Source organism: Hordeum vulgare, chromosome 2H, assembly GCF_904849725.1.
Source record: "Hordeum vulgare subsp. vulgare chromosome 2H, MorexV3_pseudomolecules_assembly, whole genome shotgun sequence".
Classification (NCBI taxonomy): Eukaryota; Viridiplantae; Streptophyta; class Magnoliopsida; order Poales; family Poaceae; genus Hordeum; species Hordeum vulgare.
This window is the reverse complement of record NC_058519.1, coordinates 412,725,111-412,732,101: the sequence shown is the minus strand read 5'-3', so window position 1 is coordinate 412,732,101 and position 6,991 is coordinate 412,725,111.

Below are 6,991 nucleotides of genomic sequence, written 5' to 3'. Positions count from 1 at the left end.
TATGCTGTTGGTGCTGTTATAGGACAAAGAGTTGACAAGAAGTTGAATGTTATTCACTACGCTAGTAAAACTCTAGACAGTGCCCAGAGAAACTATGCCACTATGGAAAAAGGAGTTTTTAGCAGTCGTGTTTGCATGTGAAAAGTTCAGATCTTATATAGTTGTCTCCAAAGTCACTATTCACTCTGATCATGCTGCTATTAAGTACCTTATGGAGAAGAAGGACGCTAAGCCTAGGCTAATCAGATGGGTTCTCCTGCTACAAGAATTTGATTTGCACGTTGTTGACCGAAAGGGTGCTGATAACCGTGTGGCAGATAACTTGTCCAGGCTAGAGAATGTCCTTGATGACCCACGACCTATTGATGACAGCTTTCCTGATGAGCAATTAAGTGTCATCCGCACTTCACATAGTGCATCGTGGTATGCCGATTACGCAAATTATATCGTAGCCAAATACATACCACCCAGTTTCACCTATCAGCAAAAGAAGAAATTCTTCTTTGATTTGAGACACTACTTTTGGGATGATCCTCACCTTTATAAGGAAGGAGTAGATGGTGTTATTAGACGTTGTGTGCCTGAACATGAACAGGGACAGATCCTGTAGAAGTGTCATTCTGAAGCCTACGGAGGACACCACGCTGGAGATAAAACTGCTCATAAGGTATTGCAATTAGGTTTCTATTGGCCCACTCTCTTTAAGGATGCCCGTAAGTTTGTCTTGTCTTGTGACGAATGCCAAAGAATAGGGAACATCAGTAAACGTCGGGAAATGCCTATGAACTATTCACTTGTCATTGAACCGTTTGATGTCTGGGGCTTTGATTATATGGGACCCTTCCCGAGTTCCAATGGGTACACTCACATCTTAGTTGCTGTGGATTACGTCACTAAGTGGGTAGAAGCTATCCCCACTAAAAGTGATGATCACCACACCTCTATTAAGATGCTTAAAGAAGTCATTTTCCCAAGATTAGGAGTCCCTAGATATTTGATGACTGGTGGAGGTTCACCCTTCATTCATGGTGTTTTCCGCAAGATGCTCGCTAAGTATGATGTTAACCATAGAGTTGCATCTCGTTATCATCCTCGGTCTAGTGTTCAAGTGGAGTTGAGTAATAGGGAGATCAAATTGATCCTACAAAAGACTGTCAATAGATCTCAAAAGAATTGGTCTAGCAAACTTGACGATGCATTGTGGGCTTATAGGACTGCTTATAAGAATCCCATGGGCATGTCGTCGTATAAAATAGTTTACGGTAAGGCCTATCATTTACCTCTTGAGCTGGAACACAAAGCTTATTGGGCAATCAAAGAGCTCAACTTCGATTTCAAACTTGCTGGTGAGAAGCGGTTGTTTGATATCAGCTCATTAGATGAATGGAGGGTTTAGCCATATGAGAATGCCAAGTTGTTCAAGGAAAAGGTTAAGAGATGGCATGACAAGCGAATACAGAAACGAGAGTTCAATGTATGTGATTATGTCCTGATATACAATTCTCGCTTAAGATTCTTTGCAGGCAAGCTTCTCTCTAAATGGGAAGGTCCTTACGTTATCGAGGAAGTATATCGTTTCGGTGCCATCAAAGTCAATAACACGGAAGGAAATTTTCCTAGAGTGGTAAATGGGCAAAGAATCAAGCATTATATCTCCGGTACTCCCATAAATGTTGACACCAATATCATCAATATCATAACTCCAGAGGAGTACATAAGGGATATTTATCAACCTGTTTCAGACCCTGAAAACGAAGAGGTATCTGTTTCGGTAAGTAACTGGACTCGAAACTTTTCCAATAGGAAATTTCCTCCGTTTTGGAATTTTTGGAAAATTAGAAAAATAAAAAGCAGTCCGAAGAGCGCACGAGGCGGCCACAAGCTTGGTAGCCGCCACCTACCCCCTTAGTGGCGGCTAGAGGGCTTGTGGGCACCTCGTGTGCCTCCCGAACTTCGTTTTCTTGCGGAACACTCCTTCTGGTCTAGAAAAAATCATTATATATACGCCCGAAGGTTTTGATCTCCGTATCGCTCAGTTTTCCTCTGTTTTCGTTTCGAGCCTGTTGTCTGCCGCAAATTTAGAGCAAAGATGTCTCAGGAATCTGTTGGGGAGAATTATCTCCCCCAAGTTCATGAAGTAGATGCTGATCTGAAACGAGTAGAAGTCACGGAAGCCAGGGACAAAGCTAAGGAGAAAACCCAAGCTAGGGAGGAAGTTCAACCTATGTTCAACATTGAAGACGTTGAAGGAGTAGATTTTCTCCAACCCTTCCTCCACGTGTTGTCTCCATCCTTGATTGAACTCTTGAGGTTTTGCGAAACAACTCGTGCTCGCAATATTTCCCTTTCTCGTGAAGTTGTTTTGCTGGAAAACCATGTCGCAGATCTCAAAGGTATAAATCAAAGATTGATAGCTCTCTTGGAATCAAAGGCAAGGACACCACCACTATCACCACCAAAGGAAGACAACTAAGAATTGGTATGGGCAATCCCCTTGGCTTTTGCCAAGCTTGGGGGAGTTGCCCTGGTATCGTATCACCTTTATATCTTTTGCTTTTACCTTTGTTTTAGTTCTTTCCTTTTCAGTTTTTATTTCTTCTCTTAGTGGAATAAGTCTTTAGTGTTTAGTTTGAGTCTTTTGCCTTGTGTCTCCCCCGATGTATTCGAGCTTATGAGTTATATAATAAAGAGTATCGTAGTCAAGGGCTTTGCTTTGTGTCGTGATCAAAAGTATGAAAAGAACGATAGCATGAAAGATCATGAGATGATCTTATGGAAAGTGATAGCTTCACATATGACAAGTATGATGATTGAAACTTGTTGAGAATAAATCAACATAGACCTCAGTCATTGTTGCAATTAATAAGAAGTAATAAGGAAAGAGAGGTTCACATATAAATATATCATCTTAGACACTTTTTACAATTGTGAGCACTCACCAAACTATTACATGCTTAGAAGTAGATGTTGGACAAGGAAGACAACATAATGAATTATGTTTGCTTGGTTCCAAATAATGTTATATGATTAGAGATCCCTTAGCATGTGACGATTGCTTCCACCTCATATTAGCCAAAACTCCCGCACCAAGTAGAGATACTACTTGTGCATCCATAAACCTTCAACCCAGTTTTGCCATGAGAGTCCACCATACCTACCTATGGATTGAATAAGATCCTTCAAGTAAGTTGTCATCGGTGCAAGCAATAAAAATTGCTCTCTAATATGTATGATCTATTAGTGTGTGGAAAATAAGCTTTGTACGAACTTGTGATGAGGAAGACATAAAAGCGACAGACTGCATAATAAAGTTCTTTATCACAGGAGGCAATATAAAGTGACGTTCCTCCGCACTAAGAGGACACACATTCAAACCTCAAAAGCGCATGACAACCTCTGCTTCCCTCTGCGAAGGGCCTATCTTGTACCTTTACTTTTTGCCCTTGTAAGAGTCATGGTGATCTTCACCAATTCCCTATTTTTGCCTTTGTCTTGGCTACCGTCACATGCTTGGGAAAGATCTATATTCATATATCAACTTGGAGTTGAGTACTTATGCTTTATTATTGTTGACTTTACCCTTGAGGTAAATAGTTAGAAGGCAAAACTATAAGCCCCTATCTTCCTCTGTGTCCAGCTGAAACTTTGATACCATGAGTACCACGTGAGTTGTAACAATTGTGGAAAATAAAAGAGATGATTGAGTATGTGGGTTTGCCTTACAAGCTCTTATTTGACTCTTTCTAATTTTATGATAAATTGCAATTGCTTCAATGACTTTGGACTGTTGTTGGTTACTTCTCGGTAAGGTTTTCTGCTTCATACTTTGCTTGTGAAGGAATTGTTACTTTCCCATAAGAATATTTATGATGTATTGCTATTCTATGTGTGATCATGATGCCCTCATGTCCGTATTATGTTTTATCGACACCTTCGCCCCTAAACATGTGGACATGTTTATGGAACTTGGTTTTCGTTTGAGGACAAGCGAGGTCTAAGCTTGGGGGAGTTGATACGTCCATTTTGTATCATGCTTTCATGTTGATATTTATCGCTTTATGGGCTGTTATATTACTTTGTGGTACCATATTTATGCCTTTTCTCTCTTATTTTGCAAGGTTTATTTTAAGAGGGAGAATTCAGGCAGCTGGAATTCTGGACTGGAAAAGGAGCAAATCTGAGTCCTCTATTCTGCACAACTCCAAATGCCCTGAAAATTTACGTGGAATTTTTTGGGAATATATAAAAAATACTGCGCGAAAGAAGTACGAGAGGGGAGCTACCAGGGCGCCACAAGCCTGGTAGCCGCCACCCCCCTGGTGGCGGCTACACGGCTTGTGGGCTCCCTGACGGCCCACTGGCCCCCTCTTTTGCTATATGAAGGGTTTCGTTCCAAAAAAAATCAATCGGGAGATTTTTCGTGGTTTCGCCGCCGCCACGAGGCGGAACTTGAGCAGATCCAATCTAGAGCTCCGGCAGGACGATCCTGCCGGGGAAATTTCCCTCCCGGAGGGGGAAATCGTCGCCATCGTCATCACCAACACTCCTCTCGTCGGAGGGGAGGCATCTTCATCAACATATTCATCAACACCACCTCCTCTCCAATCCCTAGTTCATCTCTTGTAACCAATCTCCGTCTCGCGACTCCGATTGGTACTTGTAAGGTTGCTAGTAGTGTTGATTACTCTTTGTAGTTGATGCTAGTTGGATTACTTGGTGGAAGAGTTTATGTTTAGATCCTTGATGCTATTCATTACACCTCTGATCATGATTATGATTATGCTTTTTGAGTAGTTATTTTTGTTCCTGAGGACATGGGATAAGTCATGTTAATAATAGTCATGTGAATTTGGTATTCGTTCGGTATTTTGATATGATGTATGTTGTCTTTTCCTCTAGTGGTGTTATGTGAACGTCGACTACATAACACTTCACCATATTTGGGCCTAGAGGAAGACATTGGGGAGTAGTAAGTAGATGATGGGTTGTTGGAGTGACAAAAGCTTAAACCCCAGTCTATGCGTTGCTTCGTAAGGGGCTGATTTGGATCCACTAGTTTAATGCCATGGTTAGACGTTGTCTTCATTCTTCTTTCGTAGTTGCGGATGCTTGTGAGAGGGGTTAATCATAAGTGGGATGTTTGTCCAAGTAAGGGCAGTACCCAAGCACCGGTCCACCCACATATCAAACTATCAAAGTAACGAACGTGAATCATATGAACATGATGAAACTAGCATGACAGAAATTCCCGTGTGTCCTTGGGAGCGTTTTCCTCCTATAAGACTTTGTTCAGGCTTGTCCCTTGCTACAAAATGGATTGGGCCACTTCTGCACCATTGCTACTACTTGTTACTTGTTACTTTTCGCTTGCTACGTTTCACCTCACTACACCATCACTTGTTACCGCTACTTTCAGTGCTTGCAGTTATTACCTTGCTGAAAACTGTTTATCAGAGCCTTCTGCTCCTCGTTGGGTTCGACACTCTTACTTATCGAAAGGACTACAATTGATCCCCTATACTTGTGGGTCATCACGGGTCTCCAAAGAATTTTTAGCTATCCAAGGCCGAGTCCCCCTCCCTGTGGGCGACTCGGGCGCTAACCCTAGCCACCGGCGAACTCACACCCTTCCCTCGCCCTCTCCCCACCGCCGCCGCGGCAAAGCCCGCAAGACTTTGGCGGCGGTGGGTCTCGTCTCCCTTCGCATGTGGTTCGGGCTATGCGTGGCGACCCGCTGCAGGGAGGTGCGCGATGAGCGCCCCCGGCATGGATCTGTTGGGTGGCGGCCTGAAGTCTCCGGTGGCTGAGTGTCGTGCGGCCGCGCGTGGACTTGCTACGCCGCGAACGCGTCGACCGGCAAGGCGAGTGTGCAGGGCTCGTGCTCGATCTGGGTTCGGGAGGTCGCGGGGTTACCCCCGGAGGGCGGCACCTAGCTTGGTGCGTGCGGATCCGTATCTGGTGGGCTGGCCACAAGATGTGTGGGAGAAATCATGGGAGATGAATGTCACCTTGTTCTCGGTGTTGCATCCTCCTAATGGTGGTTCAGATAGTTCGACGGTGCTGCAAGTGGGTGGACGAGATGGTGATGGCTGGAGGGAGAGGAATGGTGTCGCTGCGGTTGTTGCATCCTTCGTTGGGATATGAATGGTTCGCGGACGTTGCATCCTTCGTTGGGAGATGAATGGTTCACGGACGTTGCATCCTCAAGGAGACCAATGGCGTATTGTTTGGTTGCATCCTTTCAATTGGAGAAGAATGGCACTGCTGCGGGGTTGCATCCTCCGAGCGACGCGGATGCAAGGTTGGAAGCACGTCGAGTCTGCCCAGGAAGTGCGGGTGGTCGTGGCGGCAGAGATAGTAATGTGGTGTGTAGGCTGATCGGAACTGGGGCTCGGGTTATGCAGGTGAGCCTGCCGGCAAAAGTCGTACCCCGGTTCTAGCCGGAGTCGTCAATGGCGACGCTTTCTGGCTCCGCTCCCTTGTTGGAGGCATCGATGTAGCTGTTCTAACCTTGCCTTTTTTCGACGTGTTCGGGGGGAAACCCTTGGTCTAGTGTAGATCGGACGATGACGGCGTTGCCCGACGTCGCATTCTTTCTTGAGGGCGTCGTTTTGGAGGTGGATCCGGTCAGACAGACCCGTGACCCGTGAGGATGTGTGTAGAGTATGTCGAAAGGCGTCGTTTGTATGGTTTTGGGTCCGATTTTCCACATAAACTGGACCATTTGTATGGTTTTTGGGTCCGGTTTTCCATATAAATTGGACCAATCTTTTTTCTCCTCACCAATGAATTTGGTAGACCAACCACTTCCTCCGTCACAGTTTAGAAAACACAGTTAAATTTACGTGCATTTTCATAATAGACAAGGTTTAGGGCGCATTGCATTTACTCCAAACAGCCAATTAATACTCTGTTGTACTACTTTTATATGCATGCGTAATGTGAATGCTATTTTTAATCCATCTCACAGCCAATCAATAACCATCTAGGT